We start from the raw sequence: 21,412 nt of genomic DNA, 5'->3' as shown, positions 1-21,412 counted from the left end.
ACGCAAAGGGCCAATCAGCAGAATAGGACATCAGAAGATGTCTTCGTAGGGCATACTCCGCCCCCTCCTTTGCTAAGCAGAGCAGGTATCATGTGAGTGAAGAAGGATGCTACCACCTTCTTCCCTGGCCACTGAGGAAACAGCAGAGCTCCAGTCAGGACATCCAAGGTGACAGGGATGTTGTGCTATACCCCCTGACTCCCACGGCAGGCAATGTTTGAAGTTGAGAGGGTACACTGCCTCCTGAAGTTCTTAAGAGGGACACAAAGCTATACAAAAGGGACCCCTGCCAGCCACTGAGAGGTGAAATTATTAATTCCCTTTCATGGACATGATCACAAGCTTCCCTTGCTAACTCAGAATCATAACTTCTATTTGCTTGGCCATTTCTCTCTTCTAGATTTTATGTACTTTTGTACACATAGGCAAACATTTAGGTTGGTCATTTATCCCATTCACCATCAGGGAAAAGTTGATGAACAGAAGTCAGATTCGAGTCCTGTTCAGATAGCCAAAGGGAGGGGGGCAGATACTCCAGCTATGAGCTGACACACTTGCCCTCCCAATAGTCTATAAATGAGTTGGCTGATGAAGGGCTGCTTGTGGCTTATCCTCCAGTTTAGCTCATGATCATATTTTGATTGCTTGGCTGCCTCTGTCTCTTTATGAGCCAACTTGGTCGCGTGGCTCAGAACTGAAAAGGTCCCTCATGCTACTTTGAGACACCAGGTAGCTCGAGAGCTCTTAGATACACACGGCCAACCCATGCAGAGGAAGAGGTTACTCACCCTCTAACCATGGCCTTCTGGGAACCCAAAACTGACCCTTCACCCCAGAGCCTGTGCCCCATTAAATCTGGCCACCGAGCACCACACCCTCTTGGGCAAGCTTCATAAATCGCCTCACGTGCTGTGATTCCTAACTGCTCCTTGCTTGGGGAGTCCAGGCCTCAGCGTGCTCTGCTTCTGGTTGAGTTTCAGCACTTATGCAAATCAGGTTTCTGACTATGTCTGAAATTCCAGTGCATGCAGGAATAGCAGGTTGCTTAATCTCTAAATTCAGAGCCAAACTCTTTTCTAAATACAGACAAAGGTGCTGCCTGGATCACATGGTAGATTAAAGGACCCACCCTTGCCAGTTCTGACAGGCCGACTTGTCAAGTACATTGCTGCCATCTTGTTTTCCAGCCCCAAACTCCCATGGGACACCATACTATACATATTTTCATACTTCCTCACTTGTTTCCATCTGTCAAACTGGGCCCCACCCCCATTCTTCTCCACTGACAGCATCCAATTTCCAAATACAGGACACTAGACAGTGAAATGTCTTGGAGAGAAAAAAATTAATACTGGCCATTTTATTTTTCTTCTTAAACTACAATCTTCTTGTAAGAAACTCTTCTGTGTTTCTGCAGTAGACAGTAAGCTACTTACTTACTTATTGCTCCATATCCAGGCCTGCAGTTTTGATACAAGTTAAACATGAGCAAGGTCACCAGATTTTCCTCTTCCCTTATTAGAAAGGACATTAACAATGAAATACTGTGCTGGGTTGAGGAGAACTCCATGTTCAGGGAAAGGCCGGTGGACCTATAGTAAGCTTTCTTGGATAGCAATAAAGGAACACTGTTCTGGATATGAGAAAACATGATATTCATTTCACTCTCTTTTTTATTACAGAAAACATCTTTTTTTCCCAAGTCTGATAGCAAACAACACAGATTGTAGAATTCTGGCCAGCATTCAGTCCACAAAAGAGAAACAAGGAAGTGAATCATTTTTGTGTAAGTTAGCGGAGTTTTGTTCCCCATCAGACTCTTTCAGCAGGGGGCACCGTCACCATGTGGTGGGTCTCCCAGATGCCTTCACCAGAAGGTTCACCAACAAGGGGAAAGGAGGAAAATCCAACCACAATGCACAGTTCATCTGATGTTTCTTTCCCATTGATTGGACCCTGAAGAAAATCTTCCAATTTTCCTGCTCCTGAATCCACCCTTCTGGAGGCAATAATGCCTTTTAACAGACTGAGAAACTAAAATCAGTTTCCAAAACAACAGCTCATTCAAACTGTCGAGAACTTGAGCTGTGTCAACAACTCACTGAGCATTCTGGTCACAAGTGATATTAAAAATCAGAGGTCAGCAACTATTTTCTCTAAAGCGTCACAGAGAAACTATCTTAGGCTTTGCAGACCTTATCTGTCTCTGTCCTGTATTCTTGTTTCTTCAGCCCTTTAAAATGTACAATACACATCTAGCTCCCAAGCCCTCTGAATACAAGCTGAGACAGGCTGGGTTTGGTGCACAGGCCACAGTGGTCTGACCTCTGACTGCTTCCAGAATGGATCCGAAAAAGGAGTCTGTCCCCCAGTTCAGCCTAAATCACAGCAAAAGCACCTAGAACAGGCACGTAAAGGATGGGAGACAAAGGCGCCCCACCCAACTGATGGAGAGTCAGCCAGAAAGGAGACTTGGGGGCAGTGGGAACAGGAGAGACTGTCCCCCCTCCCCTCTACATACTGGCTGTCACTTTGGAAGGCAGAGAAGTCAGAGAGAACAAGAGAGCAGCGATAAGGTATGGGCTTGCCTTGGCTAAGCACAGCCCTCCAGGCCTAAAATGCAAAGCCAGAAGATTTGGCTTCCCCAGCCCGACGGATGGACTCAGCCAGCCAGTAAGCGAAGCAGCTCTCACATCAACCTCCTCAGACACACCCCTGTGGCTAATATGGCATTCTCCAAAGCTCCACTCCAAGGGTGCCAGTACTCAGGCAGGACTATTCCACTGAAATCTTAAGTTCTCTATCTAATTCTGATGCTTCTGTCACTCTGACCACCCACACCATTTCTGATTGCCCCCAAGTCAGCTCAATTCCACTACTCTGACCACTTCGCTGGGGGGAAATGCATGTCCAATTATCCGGCACCTATCAGAAGCAAGGCCTGGCAATGGCCCCAAAACCCAGGCTTGAGCTGCTCTTTATTCTGTTCCTCTTCTCATCTCACAAGCCCCAACAATGGAAAGGATGCTCTGAGACTTAGCTGTAACCACGGGAACCACAGATCTGTCTTTAAATTATCCTTGCGTGTGGCCGCAACCCATGGCCCTCCACATTTATTTTCTACTTCTGAGCATGAAGACATTACTGTGACAGTTTCCAATCCTCTGACCCTCATCTCCCCCCTGCCCCCACCATGACAAATATTTAGATCCACACTTTACTTTCCAATTCCCTGACTTAGAAGCTGAGCAAAGCAAGCCTGCCTTAATGGAGAAAACATTAGTGCATTCAGGCTTCACTCTGGATCCCCGTCAATTTCGAGATATTTCACAGCTGTTGTACATCTACTTCCTTTCTTGCAAAAGCCAGCAAAAATTAGCAAGCACCTTGTTGGCACTGAAATATAAAAATACAACAACGGTCAAGCCTGAAAATCAGTTTCTGGTTGGCTATCTTCAAACTATTTGTTCTAAAACAGTGCCTGAAGTTCATTTATCATCTGCCAAGTTTAAAATCAGTTTTAATTCAATGCTGCATGGTTTGGTAGGATTGTTTTCAAAGCAACCTCCAGAATATAAGTCATTTGGTCATCAAAGTAGTCACTGAGAAAAAACTCTTGCTTGGGCAGCTATCAGCACAATTCATGCTAGGTCTGTTTCTGATGTCAGTATTATCTACTCGTTTCTTATATGCTTAAAAAAAATGCAAACATATAAGTTGTGTTCGGAGAGAAGACAGGGTTCTCTCCCCAGCTCGGGTCCCCTCCTACCTGCTTCTGAGCTGATCAGGTGAGCCTTCTCTACTGTGCTTCACACCCACTTGAACAGGACAGGCTCCAGAGTTTGTCGTGCTTCATTTCCCTTCTCCATTCAGTCCTTTAAAGTCCTGGGTTATTAGCTATCAACAAAAATGTGAGCCATGCCAGGGCGTGCTCTGACTTCCTGCCTGCTTCCCATGCTCTACTGAGCTTAGGAGCAGATTTTCTCTCTCCTCCTCCAGCTTCACCTCCTGCGCTCGAGGGCCCCACCCACAGCACTCAGATCATTTTTCATTTATGAGTGCATCCAGCGAAACTGTGTGTAAGAGAATGAGCCAACCCCTGCCCTGCCAGTGTCCTGGAACCACGCTGCTAAAGGCGGCTTTAATTTTCCAGGAGTATGGGGGAGCATTAGCTTGTGGCAGAAGTCATCTGGGGTTTCCTCCTGCAGGTATCCGCAGACCAGACTTCCATCCACAAAGGACCCACACCTTGGTGATGGAGTTGTAAGAGCATCAGTACGCAGATGCCACAACCTGAAATACCTTGAAGATTTCAGGCACGAGACAACAAAAATACACTAAAAATGTGAAGCCAGGATGATCAGTGAAGAAACAGCACCCAGTGACCTATTTTACTTTGCACTTATTAAAAGGCCAGGTTTCTTACTGCATTTAAATGGGAATAAAAACTGAGACTTTAAATAATATTATAAAGAAGCCCACTGGTAAGTAAAAGACCATTTGTGTGTGTGGTTTTTTTTTTTAATGTTTATTTATTTTGAGAGAGAGAGAGAAACGGGAGGGGCAGAGAGAGAAAGAAAGGGAGAAGAGAATCCCAAGTAGGCTGCATGCCAAGAACACGGAGTCTGACGTGGGGCTTGATCTCACGAACCACGAGATCATGACCTGAGCCAAAATCAAGAGTCAGATGCTTAACCCACTTAACTGACTGAGCCACCCAGGTGTCCCAGTAAGAGACCATTTGTAAAAAAAGAAAAAAAAAGGAGCCCGTTGCCATGATGATCCCTAATCTATAAGTTTCCTACTCCAACAACACTTGCATCTTCCATTCTGGACCACTACTTGCAAAAATAGAGATTATGAACCAGCTCCTGAGAACACTTACCCAGCCAGAATGTCAGCAGCTACAAAGATGATAAGATTTTATCAGGAAATAGAATTTTTACAAATAGGCTCCCCCAAACCAATACACATGTATCATGACTTCCACTACGTACAAAATTCACCTTGTCTGCAGCTGGAGCAAAAGGGGTCGTTCATGTACCACCAACCAGGTCCTGAAAACCCTACGGCCTTCGGAGTAGATATGAAAATTTGCACAAAGCCATTAAAATGGGAATGTGTTATTATGAAAATACTGACAGTCTTTTAGTAGCTGTTCTTGTCAGGAACGAAGAAAGGAGCAATTCCTCTGCTCATTGGCAGGCATGCTCGGGTCAGGCTTTAGAGTTAATGTTGGTCTGTTTTCACTCTCATCATTTATTTTAGAGTTTTATCCAATATGGATTTCCTCCTATGTTTCCTCGTGTTGTCTAAAACTAGTCCCAATCACCAGGGGAAGTTCTTAAGTTTAAAAAATTGCTTTTTAATTTCCCTATATTGAAAAGCTGATGACTTAGGATCCAGACTTAAAGTCTGCTTCTTTCTTTAAAAAATTTTTTTTTTCAACGTTTATTTATTTTTGGGACAGAGAGAGACAGAGCATGAACGGGGGAGGGGCAGAGAGAGAGGGAGACACAGAATCGGAAACAGGCTCCAGGCTCTGAGCCATCAGCCCAGAGCCTGACGCGGGGCTCGAACTCACGGACCGCGAGATCGTGACCTGGCTGAAGTCGGACGCTTAACCGACTGCGCCACCCAGGCGCCCCTGCTTCTTTCTTTAATTAGATGGTTACAATGTCCCCTAAGAAAAAAATGCTATACATCTTCATATGTTTCAAGTGGGTTCTAGTCATCTAGTCTAGTCTAAGACCACATCCTTGAAAAAAAGTAGGTGATCTGCTTTTTACAGAGCAGACCCAGAGAAGCAAGACACAAAGTCACTGGTAAATACATGATGTGTCACTGGCAGGGCAAAAAGAACTGACGGGAAGATCAGTTCCTAGTCTCTAAGCCCGAAAAGGGAACCCCGGACCGGTTCCAGTTTTCCCATGCCAACCAGGAGCCTGAAGGTTGATTACATGGGTGCCCTTCTGGGATTCACCTCCCTAGTTCCAGGACAGTGGACTTGTTCTGAGTTTAAGCTAAAAGGAGGGTTTCTGTTCTTTAAAAAAAAATTTAAGGAGTGAGGGAAAAAAAGGAGGTTAAAATTTTCTTGATCCATAACCAACTAGTCTTAGAGGTAAAGTTTGCCTATATTCGCTGCAGTGTTAGTTTGTGAGATGGCCAAAAATCGATGGTGAAACCAGTTATTCTGCCCGCCTCCTGTTCTCTCAACCAAGGGTGGATAATATATATTATATAATTTTGCTTTAAGGGGAATTGCTGTTACATTTACTCATAGAAGTAGCCATGCAGCCTGTACTAGACAAATACACAAGCCATTAGAGGCATCTAACCATCCAAGGTTCTGGGGAAGAGGAGATTTGGGTCAAACCTCCCATGGTAGAATTGGAGCTCTGCTTTCTTCTCTCACTTTTACACCTAAGGCTCTCCCATGAGCAAAAGCAGAAGGGTAACAAACAAAGGCAGCATCAGAAGGACAGGGAGCTAGAGAATGTTCCAGAAATCCCTAACAGAGAAAGAAATCAACAAGCCAAAGGACACTCTGGATACACACCCCACAGAATTGAAAGCAGGGACACAAATGACTATACGTACAACCACGTTTACAGCAGCAATTCCCAAAAGGTCGAGGCAACCCAAGTGCCCATTGACTAATTAATGGATTAAAAAAATGTGGTATAGGGGCGCCTGGGTGGCGCAGTCGGTTAAGCGTCCGACTTCAGCCAGGTCACGATCTCGCGGCCCGTGAGTTCGAGCCCCGGGTCAGGCTCTGGGCTGATGGCTCGGAGCCTGGAGCCTGTTTCCGATTCTGTGTCTCCCTCTCTCTCTGCCCCTCCCCCGTTCATGCTCTGTCTCTCTCTGTCCCAAAAATAAATAAACGTTGAAAAAAAAAATTTAAAAAAAAATGTGGTATATACATAAAATGGAATATTACTTAGCCCTAAAGAGGAGATTCTGATGCATGCTACGACAGGGATGAACCTCGAAGACATTATGCTAAGTGAAGAACACAGGCACAAAAAGATAAATATCCCCTGATTCCTCTTATGTCAGGTACCTAAGGGTAACCAGATTCACAGGGACAGAAAGTAAAATGGTGAATGCCAAGGGCTGGAGAGAGGGGAGAATACAGAGTTATTGTTTAATGGGTACAGAGTTTCAGTTTTGCAAGAGAGGATGTTCTGGAGACAGATGGTGGTGGTGGTCAGACAACAATGTGGTCACATCTAATGCCATAGAACTGCATACTTAAAAATAGCTAAAATGGCGGGCAACTAGGTGGCTCAGTCACTTGAGCATCCAACTTTGGCTCAGGTCATGATCTCGTGGTTCATGAGTTCAAGCCCTGCATCAGGCTCTGTGCTGACAGCTCAGAGCCTGCTTTGGATCCTCTGTTCCCCCCCTCTCTCTGCCCCTCCCCTGCACTGTCTCTCTCTCTCTCTCTCAAAAATAAACATTTAAAAAAAAAAAAAGGAAAAAAAAATAGCTAACATGGTAAATTCTATGTTACATACACTTTTATAAAGCTAATGGAACCTGCATCTTCTCTGCAATTGCCCCTTGGCCAGTCTTATGACTATCATGCTTCATATTATTAAAGCCACAAAGTGAAAAGACTACCCCTTGCCAATTCATAAATGACTTGACAACAACAGGAAGCACTAAAATTGCCTCTTTCTTTTCCCCATCCCCCAGAATGTTGTGAACTCCACCCATGTGCTCAGTTTGTTTCTATATTCTGTGATGGGAGAGGATAATGTCAGTACTGATGGGCAACACCCTCAGACTTGTTCAAGCACGGACAGCCCTGGCCTGGAAATGTGAACAAATGGCTCCCTTCCAACCTGGCCACCAAGGCAGCTCTCGTGGAGTTCACACACCCCTCTCACCTCCCTCAACTCCAGCAGCACCTACTGATACCATCATGTTTTTTTGGTCCTTACTTGTATACAGAACTGGTTTTTGTTTGTTTTTGCAATTGAATCTGAGACCAAAAGTCCAGTGGATGGAGCGGCTTTCAGCTCTCTGATCAGCCCTTCTCAGTCTCCATGCTCAACTTGCCTCCTCCCTGCCGGCAACCAGGTGAGACCAGAATGGGCATGAGTGTCTCTCCCCCCGCCTCCCTGGGTCACACCCCCACTGCCAAGCAACTACAACCAAGTGAGAGCCTCTTGCTCCTCAATCTCCATCTTCTTCCAGAGCTTCAGACCCAGACCTCTGCCTGCCTCCTGCCCTGTTCCACCTGCATGGCAGGTAGCATCTCACACTCAGTGTGCCCTGAAATAAAAACCATCATGCTCTCTAAGGGGCGCCTGGGTGGCGCAGTCGGTTAAGCGTCCGACTTCAGCCAGGTCACGATCTCGCAGTCCATGAGTTCGAGCCCCGCGTCAGGCTCTGGGCTGATGGCTCGGAGCCTGGAGCCTGTTTCCGATTCTGTGTCTCCCTCTCTCTCTGCCCCTCCCCCGTTCATGCTCTGTCTCTCTCTGTCCCAAAAATAAAATTAAAAAAAAAAAAAAAAAAAAAAAACCATCATGCTCTCCCTCAAACCAGCCCATCCTCCTATATTCCCTCTTTTAATTAATGCCCACCCCTGGTCACCCAGCATTCGAGTCCCCACCCACCGCCCTCTTTCCTTCGCACTTGGTGGTTGGTTGGGTCCTGTCTGCTCCACTTTGTACGTCTTTCATTGTCCCCTCCCCTGTATTTTGTCATGTTTAGGGTCTTAATTCCAAACTCTTCTCTGTTCCTCAGTTGTCTACCCCTCCAATCTATCCTGCACACAGAGACATCCGCTGGCAAGTATGTAAGATCTGCTTGATAATTTCTCACTGCTCTAATAATTTCTCATCGCCCGAAGGATGAAGCCTAAATATCTTTACTCTTGATCTAGCCCCATTGCCTGCATCGTGAAACACACTGGCTACTGCTCTTTTTCATCTGTTTATGCTTCTCACATATACCAGTGCTTTTCAACAGGGCAAGATTTTACGCCCTGTGGGAAGGAGGAGGGCTTGCTACTGACATCTAAAGGGTAGAGGTAGTGCTAAACATCCGACAATACGCAAGACAGCCCTCTGCAACAAACAACAGAGGATATGGGTTCTTACGGCGTTGGATTACACTGTATTTATTACCACAATGGCTTCCCACTCTGGGGCTGCAAGCATGCATGTTGTCAGGTGCAGAAAGTTACGTGAATGAGACAAGCAGGTTAGGCAAGAGCAACAGGGGTGGTGAAAACTGGAGCAGCCATCTCTGTCCTTAAGAACTCAGAGTCAACATTCCAAAAACCCTGAGCTGAACCACTGCAGCTTCTACGAGGCTCGTGAGCAGAGGTGAGGACTGCTCACTTCTCTGGCACTTGCTCCATTGAAAGTGCTGGATCAACATTTACTGGAAAGTTCCCTTTTGTATTTCCTTCAGAGTGCTACCTTCCCCTAAGTTCTAGCAAATAAATGGGAAAACAGGACAAAGCTCTCTTCATGTCAGATCCTTAAAACAGTTTCACTGTCCTTTTGAATGTTTTTTTCTCAAGGGTTCTTTGTACAATTCCTCATTACCCTACTCCAGTTTTCCCACAAATACATTCAACAAAGTGCCAGTTTGAGAAGATGCCCTGTGGAAGAAGGGCTCCATGGTCCAATACGTTTGAGAAGTGTTGCAGACTAGCTCTCCCTTTAACTAGTGCATCCAGATCTTACTTTATCAAACAGCTCCCACCCCTTTCTATAATATAGCTGATTAATAGCAAACACGTGTGTTGAGGACTTTTCAAACACTCTCCAGCATTCTCCTTGGCCATCTGATTTGCCCTTCCATCCAGATGGGGCACTCTTTGGTTTAAACTTGCACATGGGTGCAGGAAAGTTCCAGCTGCCCCTAACTCCGTCCCCATCTCTGAGGCCAGGATGGGTCTTCTCCCCACTTTTCCCATCTTCATAACTTGCCTCCACATCTACAGGAATGTGGGCACATTGAAACTTCCCAGCTTTCTTCGGGAAGGAGCTGTCTTAGGAAAAGATGGAGGGAGGAAATGAGACTATGCTATGGTCAGTGTTGGCAATCGAATAGGAGGTACCCACTGGCATGCCCCAAGGACTTGGGATCTTGGACAATGACACGTGATTCTTAGGCCCAGCCTTACAGAATCAAGGCCCATTGATGAGGATTATGTCAGTCCACTCAAAAAGAAAAGTGTGTCTCTTCTGCACCCAGATGGAGGAAAGGACCAATCATTTTGGACAAGGAAAGTCTAACGTCAGAGGAGTAGAAAGTCTTTATGACACACACCACCAGAGACACGTTTGCCATACTCCTCCACAAACAGGTGGACCAGCCCACGCCCTGACTTCAAGGCATTTGTACCTCCTCAGACCCTAGCCAAGGACAAACTGCTTAGACCAACCAGCCACTGGTCTTAGCCACAAGAGTGGTGATTGGTCCCCACTTTCTATCCTGGCTTGTCAGTCCAATCAATCCTTTGAATTGAGGCAGTTTCTTTCATAGAAATGGAGACGTTTTTGCTTTTGGAAGCTAAATCCACCCCCATCATAACTTGAACTCACTCCTGGGGAACCTGCCCCAGACCTGAGGACCCCCACGGACCAAGCCATGAGTGTTGATAACTCACACTCAGCTGAGCACAGGGAACAAGCAGTTTCCTTAGCCAATGTCACCAGCCACCTTCAGCTCGACACCTCTCTGTAATGCCTCTCATGGCCTTGGGCTCTCTAAGACATCAATTTCTGTGAGCATCTCTGGAGACATTTCCCCAAAGATTCCCACAAGATTAGCTACCCCTCAAGACCAGAATCAGACAAGTAATTAATAAAGGTCTCTTATAAGCACCTGTGCAACGTGAATTTGCTGGGCAGGCAAGACCCTGTTCATTCGAAAAGATTCCCACCACTTGCCATGCAGCACGTGCTGAACGAGAAGTGACAGATACAGGCAGTCAGGGCTCCAGGATTCCCACAGGGAGGTGTCATGATGGGCGGGGTAATCAAGAGTGACTTCCACAGGAAGTGGGTCCTACAGAAAGTCTTAAAGTCAGCTTCTTGGTCTTGGCTTTTCCCACAGCTCCACACTTCTCCCAGATAAATAGAGAGTGGGCTACGTCTCATAGATGCGGCTTCTGGAGACAACTGCATTCCAGCCAGACCCTCCCGACCTGACACACTGGCATGGTGAGCAGAACATGTCAAATGGCAGGCTTGTTAAACAGGCATTCTGGAAAGGACCGCTGCCAGCCAGGTTTGGGATCAAATTGCTGCCCATGCCACTAGGTGTGTATGAACCAGATAAGCATGACAGAGGCCACAGTCACAAGTCCACTAGAATGCCACACAGGGGAAATAAAAACAGCGGGCAGGGTTTGGAATCTCCAGCCTTCTGTATTTTATTTTCACTGCACTGATATCGTCCAAGAGTGAAGGTGTTGCCATCCGCTTGGCTTTCGGAAACTTAAGGTGACGCGGATGATTCGTTACTCCCTAACAATCCCACTGAGGCAGGTGCGCCCCAAACACACATAGACTGTAGAGTTACACAGAAGACTCAAGGCAGAGAGCAGGGTTCTGGGTAGTGTTCTCCTGCAGCAAGAGACTAAGCTTAATTTTGACTCCTGCCGAGGTGCTGAGTGGTCAAGGGAAGCCACTGATGCTACATCACTTGGGTCACCGGATCAGAGTGCACACTCCAAAAACACTCCACACCGTGTGATCATGTGATCAGGCTGCAGGTGCACCTCAGAAGGTCTGGTGAAATGTGTTGGAACTGGACATTTTTTTTTTTTAAAGCGTTTCTATAACTAGTCAACTCCTCCCCCGCCCCCTGCCCTGTCTTCTTGGGCTCTTCTGTAAGCTTAATAGTGGCAACGGAGTTCCCTGTGGTGCTTTGGGTTTTAAAGGTTTATTGCACCCAGTCTGTAATTTTCAGATCTCAAAATAATTCCTGTTAAAAAAATACAGTCCCCTAAGCTTACCAAGTCTACATTATGATTAAAAATTATTAGAGTTTTAGGTCACCTGGGTGGCTCAGTCGGTTAAGCATCCAACTTTGGCTCAGGTCATGATCTCGCGGTTCGTGGGTTCGAGCCCTATGTTGGCCTCTGTGCTGACAGCTCAAAGCCCAGAGCCCATTTCAGATTCTGTGTCTCCCTCTCTCTCTGCCCCTCCCCTGCTCAATCACGCTTTCTCTCTCTCTCTCAAAAAGAAATAAACATTAAAAATATTATTAGAGTCTTTCTTATTCAAGTAGGAAAGGGTGGGTGAGGCCCTTGGAGGAGGAAACCCATCAAAAGCCACATTAGACTCAATGACATGTTTGCACTCAAATGTACATTAAGGTATTCTCATCTTTACCAGGAAGAATCTACTCTTGAAATCATGCATGGTTCTGTGGGGGTAGGAACTTGACTTACAAAACCACAGTTTTCAGAAGCAACGGTGAGGAAGCTGGGTCATACATGGAAATTTCTTTCTATGAGCCTCCAAACAATTTGTTATTTGTTTCCCGTCCCCCCTTTTTTTCCCACAAGAAGAATTTCTCTAAATAATTGGAGACTTCCCATGGGAATCAGGCAATGGTGACTTCCAGGTCTTAAACGTTATCTAAAACAGTTTAAAAACAAAAGCCCCAAGAATGTGCCTGACTAACTTCGTAACAATGAAAACTCTGGCAGTAAGAACAGCAGCCAAAGCACAAAACTGCAAATACCTCACAGGAGGGCGATGCCTTGGCTTGTACTCAACCAAGAATAGTGTGGTCCTCCCAGCACTGACCAATGAAAGCGTAATTTTTAAGACTCAGGGAAAAAAAGTTCACAAAAGGTCTTCACATTCTAATAAGTAGACTATCACACTCCCAAAGAAAATAAACTGGGCTCAAGAACTTCAGAAATTACTTTAGCTGCAACTTTTCATGACATACACCTCAGATTTCAAAGAGCCGAAGGGGGGCTGGACGCTTCACAGAACACTGCAGGCTGAGAGCACAGACTACGTCTCACGGTTTAAGGAACTTCCCCAAGTTGCCAACCAAACCAGGTCTGCCTGTTCCTTTCCTTCCTAAATCCTCTGTTCTCTCCTCTCCGGCACCGTTTTCTTAACATGTCCCGTTTGTCACAGAGAGTCTCTTAGGAGGGACAGCACATTTTGTGCAAAGAGTGAGCTTCAGTTGGACCACGGCAGGTTAAGAACCTTCTCTGCTTACTCGCTCCGTGAAGAATAACAGACCTCAACACCTTGCCTTCCACATCTGAAAAGTACAATGCATTTTCAGAGTCGTTGCTAAAATAGGGAGATGGTGGTATCTGGGATCATCTCAGCGCCGACCACATAGCAGGCATTCAATGAACTATGGTTACAGCGACCACTGTATGAGACCCGCTCATTCTACACCTAGTCCTTGGCATTTCAGTCTCCTCTCTTAGCTGTTCTGCTAACCGAATTACACACGGCTTGTCCTGCTTCCAAACGTTCCTGGCTTAACTGAAAGTGACAAAGGGGAAACTGGGAAGGGAAAGCAGAGGGCTCGGTGAAGGGCAGTGTGAAAAGATCCAGGAGTCAGTGCTGAGTGTTCCCCCAAAGGGGCTGCCAGCTCCAATCAAGCCACCGCTTACTTGACAAGAGGAGCGAAGAGGGAACCACATGCTGCCCAGGGTTTTCCCTGAAAAGCCACACAAAACGCCCATGTGGAGCTCTGTCAAAAAGATCCAGGCTTCCACTCGGAAGGGCGTGGCACTTTGCTTCTCAGGAGCGAGAGCTTCATCTATCTTTTTTTTCCAGATTACTTCCTGTCAGGATAGGCGTGAGTCAGGTCCCTTTTTTTCTTTTTTTTTTTTTTTGTTTTTACTTGATGAAAAAATGGAAGAGAAAAGAAGTGTAATGATTAAGGCTACTTTAAAAATTAAAGGAGAAGCCTGAACTAGATTAGCTATGCTACTTGAAAAGAAAGGTTACCTGAGAGCCCCTGGAACTCCCAGGAGAGCCACGGCTGTCTTTCCTTGTCCTTTCCATAGACTCTATAATATGTCTCGAGGGAGAACTCTGAAGTACCCAGAATGATGTCCGCAAATGATTTCCAGATGGTTCTTTCCCTGACTTAACTTCTCAATCCCAGGAACTCTGTGTGCTCACTGTAGCTGGTTCCCTGTTACCTGTAGGGGGTTGACATTTGCAACTGAATGTGCCAATAACCTTTTACCCAGCTTGTCACCTCTCCTTTCCCCAAGGCACTCCCTTCAGCCTCATGGGCACCTCCACTCTGAGCTCTTGGGAAACCCGGTCAGAATTTCTCTGTTCTTTCCGTACATCCTCACGTGGAGGGGGACCGTATTTCTTATTTCCTTTCTAGCCCTCCTTGGCTATAGGTTTACAAAATTCTCCATGTGCCAGGTGTTAAATGCCATAAGCATCCCAATCCTGGATCGAACGCAAACTCATCTGACTGTGGCCACCAAACTGTTCAACTGGCTGACCCCACCTTCCTTGCCAGCTCCACCTGGTTTCCTCTGTCTTTCACAACAGGCTGCTGGGTCCCCACCCTCCCTCAAGTGTAAAGACGGTCTTCATCAACCTTTGCTCCCAGCCACATGCTTCCCAAGTCTGCAAATACTGCTACTAAGTTTATAAACAGTTACACACAAGCTGTCCCTATCATGGTGACAATTAGCACCAGGACCTTCAGTAAATACTGACAGATTTTGATAGGAGGCTCACAGCTCTATCCCATTTCACCCTCAAGGAAACTGCCCCATCAATCCTGGAGCTCCCTCCCTTCCTTCGGCATCTGGACACTACGTTTTATCTCTGGCCAAACAAAATGCTCTTGCCCAGGGACAGCCAGGAAACTTGCTTTGACACTTGCAACACCTCGCAGATTACAAGGCCTTCAAAGAGTTGGAAGCAATGAACACCCAGGGGTCCTTGAGAAAAACCACTGAACACATACAGGAGGCCACAGCTTTGCAAAAGTTAACACTCAGATCGGGGCAAGCCCAGTCTAAAAATAGGTGCACCTGAAGGAGGAAGCTGTCAGAAAGTATCAGAAAGCACAGGAATGCCACCACACCTACCTCACAGGGTTTGTTTGCTGGGCTGGGACAGCCAGTGCCCTGGGTTTGTAGCGACACAAAAATGGCACAGGTGTACTCATTCACCTCTTGCTCCAAGGCAATCAGGAACCCAGTGGGAGGAGAAATCAGGCTCAAAGCTGGCTGAAGGCACACAAAGGTACTCTCCCATTCAATACAACCGCACTTGGAGTGGAGAAGCCAATACTCAGACATGCCAATAGTCTCTGAATGACAGCAGGAAGATGTGTCCAAGAAGGGCACACATGGCTGCCAACATGGACACCAACGCCCTGTTCTAGAATGAACCATGGAGGAAGGCTTTTTGTAAACACCGTGTACTGCATCTAGAAAACGTCCAGGGGAAAAAAAATGAAAAAATTCCAGCATAACCCCCCTCAACTGTTGTTTGCCTACCAAGGATTCAGCCTTCAGATTTTATGAGCATTTGCAAACAACAGGAGAAATATGAGCCCCACCACCCCCCCCCCAACAGCAGCCCCCACACATGGATGTTGAGATGCCTACAGCCCTTGCCAGATCAGCATCCAATAAATTCTTCTTAGAAGCAAGAGGCTCTCAATAAAGGGTTTTTGAACAAAGCACTGGTCTGAAGTTTTCCTGTAAAAAGGAAATTTTCCCCACTGACAGAGTGAAAACAGGACTGTGCTCAGAGAGGGGCCAAGAGCTCATTAACCTGTCTGCCTACTCCTGGTCCTTTGCTCTATTTTTCCAAAACCTGTCTGAGACTAATATTTGTTTCTAAGCAGGCTAAATGTTGAAACAAAAAACATTTTTTTAACCCATTAACATATACTTATGCAAGAGCACATTGACAAGAGAGTAGACACACACTCTCACACGCAGATCAGAGCTCCCTTTCTCTTACACATCCTTCAGCCTTTGGTCTTTGAAACTCTCTGCCCTGTACACACATCAAAAGGCATGCTCACGAGTCTTCAGAGTGTTTGCAGGCAAACCCAGAAATAACCTTCTCTTCGGAGAGAGCAGGGCTGGTTTGGAGAGTTCACCCACCTCTTGGTAGAAACATCCAGATACAAGGCTCTGATAAGGATGGTCCTCTAAGTGCCCAGAGGATGAGTAGCAATGCATCTAGGAGGCGTGCTGCCTCTGAGGGACCACCACCCAGCACAGAAGGTCTGTGGCTGGTTAACTGGGTAGTCTGAACGAAATCTGGAGGAGGCCACAGGGCCCCTAGAGAGGATCAACTGTCGTGGGCACAGGCTCATCAATTCCTTTGCCAGGGCTTGAGAGTGACGATCTAAGAAAATCTGGATGTTACAAATAAATGGTAATTTTCCTCACTAGAGCACAGGCAATGGGAGAGTAGGGGACATCTCTTCCCAATGTTCCCTTGCATCACTGCACAGTTCTGGAAACATCTAACACAACTGTTCTGAGAAAGTAAAGGTGTCTGGTGAAGCCGCCGTAGAGCTTTCAAAACAAACAGGAATTCATGTCTCAAACTTTGCATCTCTCCCCGTGACAACTGGGCACGTTTGCACCATTTAAGGCTTCCTCCGCGTTCTACATTTTGCTCAACTCAACCTCTGTATATGCTAATCCCCGCCAGCCTTGCTCTAAATATTTTATGCTGTCCCCACCTCCCTTACAAGCACATGTCAGAATTACTGAGGCTGCGAGGCTGGGTTCAGGTTTGTTTCATCACCAGCTTTCCATGTCAGCTCTGCACCGGGAGTGGTACCTACACAAGGTGGCCTCGATTTGAACTGAGCTTTCCAGCTGGAATCAAACCACCTTTGTCCCGCAATCATTGCTTCAGTTTCTTCATCTAAGAGCACAAGATTAGAAATGGCGCCAGATTTCCTTGGGTTACTCTCATATTTACATCTGTCCTCCAAAAAATTTTCCCAGTTGTGCCCTGAGACATGCACCACTCACTTACAAAATGTGCCTTTTCAAAATGAGATCCTTGTGTTTTATTCCTAAAATCTTTAGTACGAATCACTGGGAAGGATGGTGGAGATTTTTGCCATCCGTGACTTCAATTTACAAAACTCCCAAATTTTTAATGTTTTGGAAACTGCATGTGCCACTTGAACTGAGAATTTTCCTAGCTGTTCAATTCTGGGATCACGTGGCCTTGGAGAACTCATCGAGGCCCTCTGTGGTTGCACTGGTGCCGCTAAAAAGTTAGAGATACTGACATCTGTGTCACTGAGAGGCAGGGAGTATGAGTGACATCTGGCTCCAGCTCTCAGCAGTAGAGAGAATGCTGGGGGTGGGGACGGTGGAGGGCGGGGAGGTAGGGGGAAGGACAACGACCCAATTAAAATGCAAATGATTCCTCTGCCTGTTGCTGCTAAAATAACTCTGAAGGAAAATTAATACATAGACCATGAGCCCCTGGCCACATCAAGATTTCAAGATGACCAGAAAAATGCAAACTAACCTAAGACCCTTACTGATGACTTTATCTCTGATGTGTAAGCTCTAAACCCTAGTCACGGTGAATCAGGTGCTGAAGCAAGGTTTGGTTTGTTTTCCCCAGTCACCTTGAGTTCCTTCAACTTCAACCTGAGTACTCATTTGATAATGGAAACCACCCATGTAATTTCCAGCAAAGAAAGACAAAACCCACGCTGGCAGCACAGAGTGGGGAGGATGGCCTCACACAGTGTGACTGTGGTTTCTTTAAAGGACAAGAAGGTTAAAAAAACTGTGTGCCACTGTGTCCAGAGTTTGAGCATGTAATTCTTGTAATAACTTTTAGAACCTTTTTTTTAAATGTTTCATTTTATTTTTGAGGGAGGGAGGGAGAGAGAGAGAGATGCAAAGAGACAGAGAGAGAGAGAGAGATGTGGGGGGGTGGGGGACACAAAATACGAAACAGGCTCCAAGCTGTCAGCGCAGAGCCGGAGGAGGGGCTCAAACTCACAGACCAAGAGATCATGACCTGAGCTGAAGTTGGTGGCTCAACCGACCAAGCCACCCAGGAGCCTTCCCCCCTCCTGCCCCTTTTTTAAAATGACTCTTAAGAGTCTTAATGTTTGTTATCTTTTCCAGTTTTACAGACCACCAGTCAGAAATACCAATTATGTTTGCCTGACGTAGCCCCACCGATAAGAGGGCCATCAGCTAATTCTTGGGTTTTGTGTTCCTTTCACTTCTATACACTATTCTTCCAATCAACATATTACTCTCAAGTCTATTATTTTCAGACCTTGGGCCTCCACTGGGTACTTTTTTCAAAAGCAATTGGAAACCTGAAGACTGAAAAGGTATATACAGTGTATTTCTTATAAAGAAGAAAGATGCTAACCCTTTCATCACTTGTTACTTTTGTTATCTTTGTGCTCAGCACGTGGGACCCAGCTGATGAAAGCCCTGATTTAAGAGAGGTACTTTGTGGGAATGAAAGGTTCTGCTCCATGCACCCCGCTGTGTGGGCTTCAACCAGTATGCTGGAGTCTAGAGGAAAGGCTTCTGCTATCAAAATGTAACTTGGGAAAATACCATCACGCTGGACGGACCCTCAGGTTAGCCCAACGCTCGGCTGTACCACCTCGAGCCAGAGCAGCAGAGCAGGGCAGACGGGGCCCGGCACTCAGAGGAGCATGCGAGTGTCCCTCTGGATCCACGAGGCACCAGGAACTGAGGACGAGCACTACTCATCTGATCTTGGCGTGCTGCGGCCCAGGCTGGGGCTGGGACCAGGGTGACGTGTCACAGAAGATGTATCTTGGCTCGTCAACCCCCATTTAGTGGAAAATCGGATCGCCCTCATTTCCCCTATTCCCTTGCAGCCTGAGTGCAGGCCCAGGAAGCTACTTTCTGCCAAGCAGACCTGGATGCACAAGTGGGCGGCGTTCCCCCACCGAGACCGCAGCCTCGTGGAGGTTAAGCGCTCCTGCAGAGGCGCACGATTCTGGCGCCCTCTCCCTAACATCCTGGGCCGGGGCGCTGTGGCTTTTCCTGCTGGAACAGTCCCGCCGTGCGGTTTGGCTCTTGTCCTGGCTCTGCAACATCCGAGCCTGATGCTGGTCCCTCCCGGAAGTTCTACGAGCCACCTGCTAACTAACATCCTTTACTGCATCCCTTTCTGCTTAAACTAGCGACAGGAATTTCTGTTGTTTGCAGCCAAAAGCCCTGCTGGGCTCAGCAAGGCAGAAAGCAGAGGGATGACAGGGAGCAGGGAGGGCAGCGGAAGCCAGCTGGCGGGAGCAGGGCAGTGCCACATGCGCTAAGTCAGGGCTTTTCCATCCAGTGCCGTGTGCCCAGTGAGGCCACACGGCATCATCCGCAGAGCACAGGCTTCAGTGATGGCTGGACACGAGCTACAGTCTCAACATGACTGCCTAATCTCTGTATTTGCTGGGCAAGTTTCTCATATTCTCGGAGTCTGAGTTCACTCATCTACAAAATGGGAACAATGCTATTTACTTAATAGGGTTGTGGGGAGAGTAAAACTAGGTAATGTATGTAAACATCCCAATATATAGGGTCTAGGGACAAGGAGTTATACCAGAAATAATACAGCTACCCGCTGCCCACCACCCCCCCACCCCCACCCGCCAGCCTTCACTAACTGATTTGGCTTACATGTTAATATAGAGAAATACATCTATTGTGTCAAAATCTAAGATTATATTTTTCCCTAAAATTATCCTCAAAAAAGACAAAGAGGTCTTATATTTGAGTCTATAACAGTTATTTTTTTTTATTTATTTTTTTCAACGTTTATTTATTTTTGGGACAGAGAGAGACAGAGCATGAACGGGGAAGGGGCAGAGAGAGAGGGAGACACAGAATCGGAAACAGGCTCCAGGCTCTGAGCCATCAGCCCAGAGCCCGACGCGGGGCTCGAACTCACGGACCACGAGATCGTGACCTGGCTGAAGTCGGACACTTAACCGACTGCGCCACCCAGGCGCCCCAAGTCTATAACAGTTATATTGTGAATCTCCCTTTCAATTAATTTGGGTGGCAAATTATATTTGGAGAAGACACAATGGTCTCAGGTCAACTGATGACATTTTAGATGTTTAGAGAGGTAAGAACTGGTTTAAAATAAAGGGGGAGAATAAATTCAACAATGAATTTAACAATTATTCTGGGGGGAAATGACCTCACAACTTAGGTGCTGGATTTCTTTGTAGCCGAGTAGCATGGTGGTTAAAAGCATGAACTGTGGGCGTCATGGCTGGGTTTGAATCCTGGCTCTGCCTTTCACGAGCTATGTGACTCTGAGCAAGTTTCTTGACTTCTCTAGACCTTGACTCCCACAGTAATATGAGATAATAAAGGTATCTTTCTCATAGGTTGTTTTGAGGAGTAAGTGAGCATAATACATGTAAACACCTATGACAGTGTTTTTGGCACACAGTAAACGCACGTAAATACAAGGCGTTCTCAGTTATAGGATGAAGGGGTAGAAGAACTGTGCCACAGTTACAGGAATGGACTCTTGCAGTCTTGGAAAAAAGGTCCAGTGACAGCACTGTATGTGGATATAAAAATTGCTGTCTCTTAAATAGTAAAGATGGAAATGAAGGTGACTGATACACTCTGAAAAATGGACTTATTGGACTTAAAATGGGGCTCTGAGTCTGAACAAATTTGCTTTATAAAGTATATGAGTGTGAGAAAGAATATTTGAAATTAATATGTCATTTACATTTTAAGTGGGATTTTAAATATGTGTGAACCAAATTGATAAAACAGAGAGTACAGACACGACTACTTCAGGTACACTGACACATTATTGGTATGCTGAATATTATACGATTAGTGTACTAAACATACTATTTCATGTATATTTATGTTGGCCAAAAACCTTTTTGTAGATCTTCTTATGTGTGGGGCTTATATTCCATGATATATGGTAAAAGAAAATGTTCTTACTCCTTCACCAGCATAGAAAATTCAAACTGATATCGAGAAACATCTTAAACCATATGTCCCTGCTCTCTTAAATTAGTGCTCTTATGACCCCATTCCTGTTTTTTTTTTAGATTTCAAACAAAAACAAGCAGCATCAAAGCAAAATAAAATAAAATGGAGGGAAATGTAAAATATCTTCATGTGTCTTAAATATACATAACATCCAAAATGGATAAAGATGTTCCCCAACTGTATTTATCAGATGCCTTCATTATGCCTTCATTTTCTTGGGGGTGGGGATAAAAAAATCCAATGAACATAATAAGATTTTCTGCATTCATAAAGCATGGAACATGATACACAGAAAAGATTATATTTCACGGGGTCTTATCTTTGCTTCACTGGAAATGGAGAGATGAATGTAGCCAGATACTCCATAGCATGTAGTTTTAGTGGTTCTTTTGAAGG

At 45.9% G+C, this 21,412-nt stretch overlaps 1 protein-coding gene across 6 annotated transcripts in view; it reads right to left on the bottom strand.

Annotated features, from left to right (window-relative positions):
* PDZD2 (PDZ domain containing 2) overlaps positions 1–21,412 on the bottom strand; it is a 313,071-nt gene that overhangs the window by 137,177 nt on the left and 154,482 nt on the right. The window contains exon 1 of one of the 6 annotated variants that reach the window (XM_086676450.1): positions 3,770–4,498. The exons of the other annotated variants lie outside the window; for them this stretch is intronic. The gene's annotated coding sequence lies outside the window, so the exon portion shown is untranslated. Of the gene's footprint in view, positions 1–3,769; positions 4,499–21,412 lie in introns of those variants that run through there. 6 annotated transcript variants of the gene reach the window in all.

The sequence above is a fragment of the Puma concolor genome, chromosome A1 (genome assembly GCF_028749965.1).
Source record: "Puma concolor isolate L17-30 chromosome A1, mPumCon1.1.hap2, whole genome shotgun sequence".
NCBI classification, from domain to species: Eukaryota; Metazoa; Chordata; class Mammalia; order Carnivora; family Felidae; genus Puma; species Puma concolor.
Note: the sequence above shows the minus strand (reverse complement) of the source record. Positions and strands in the feature narration are given on the sequence as shown.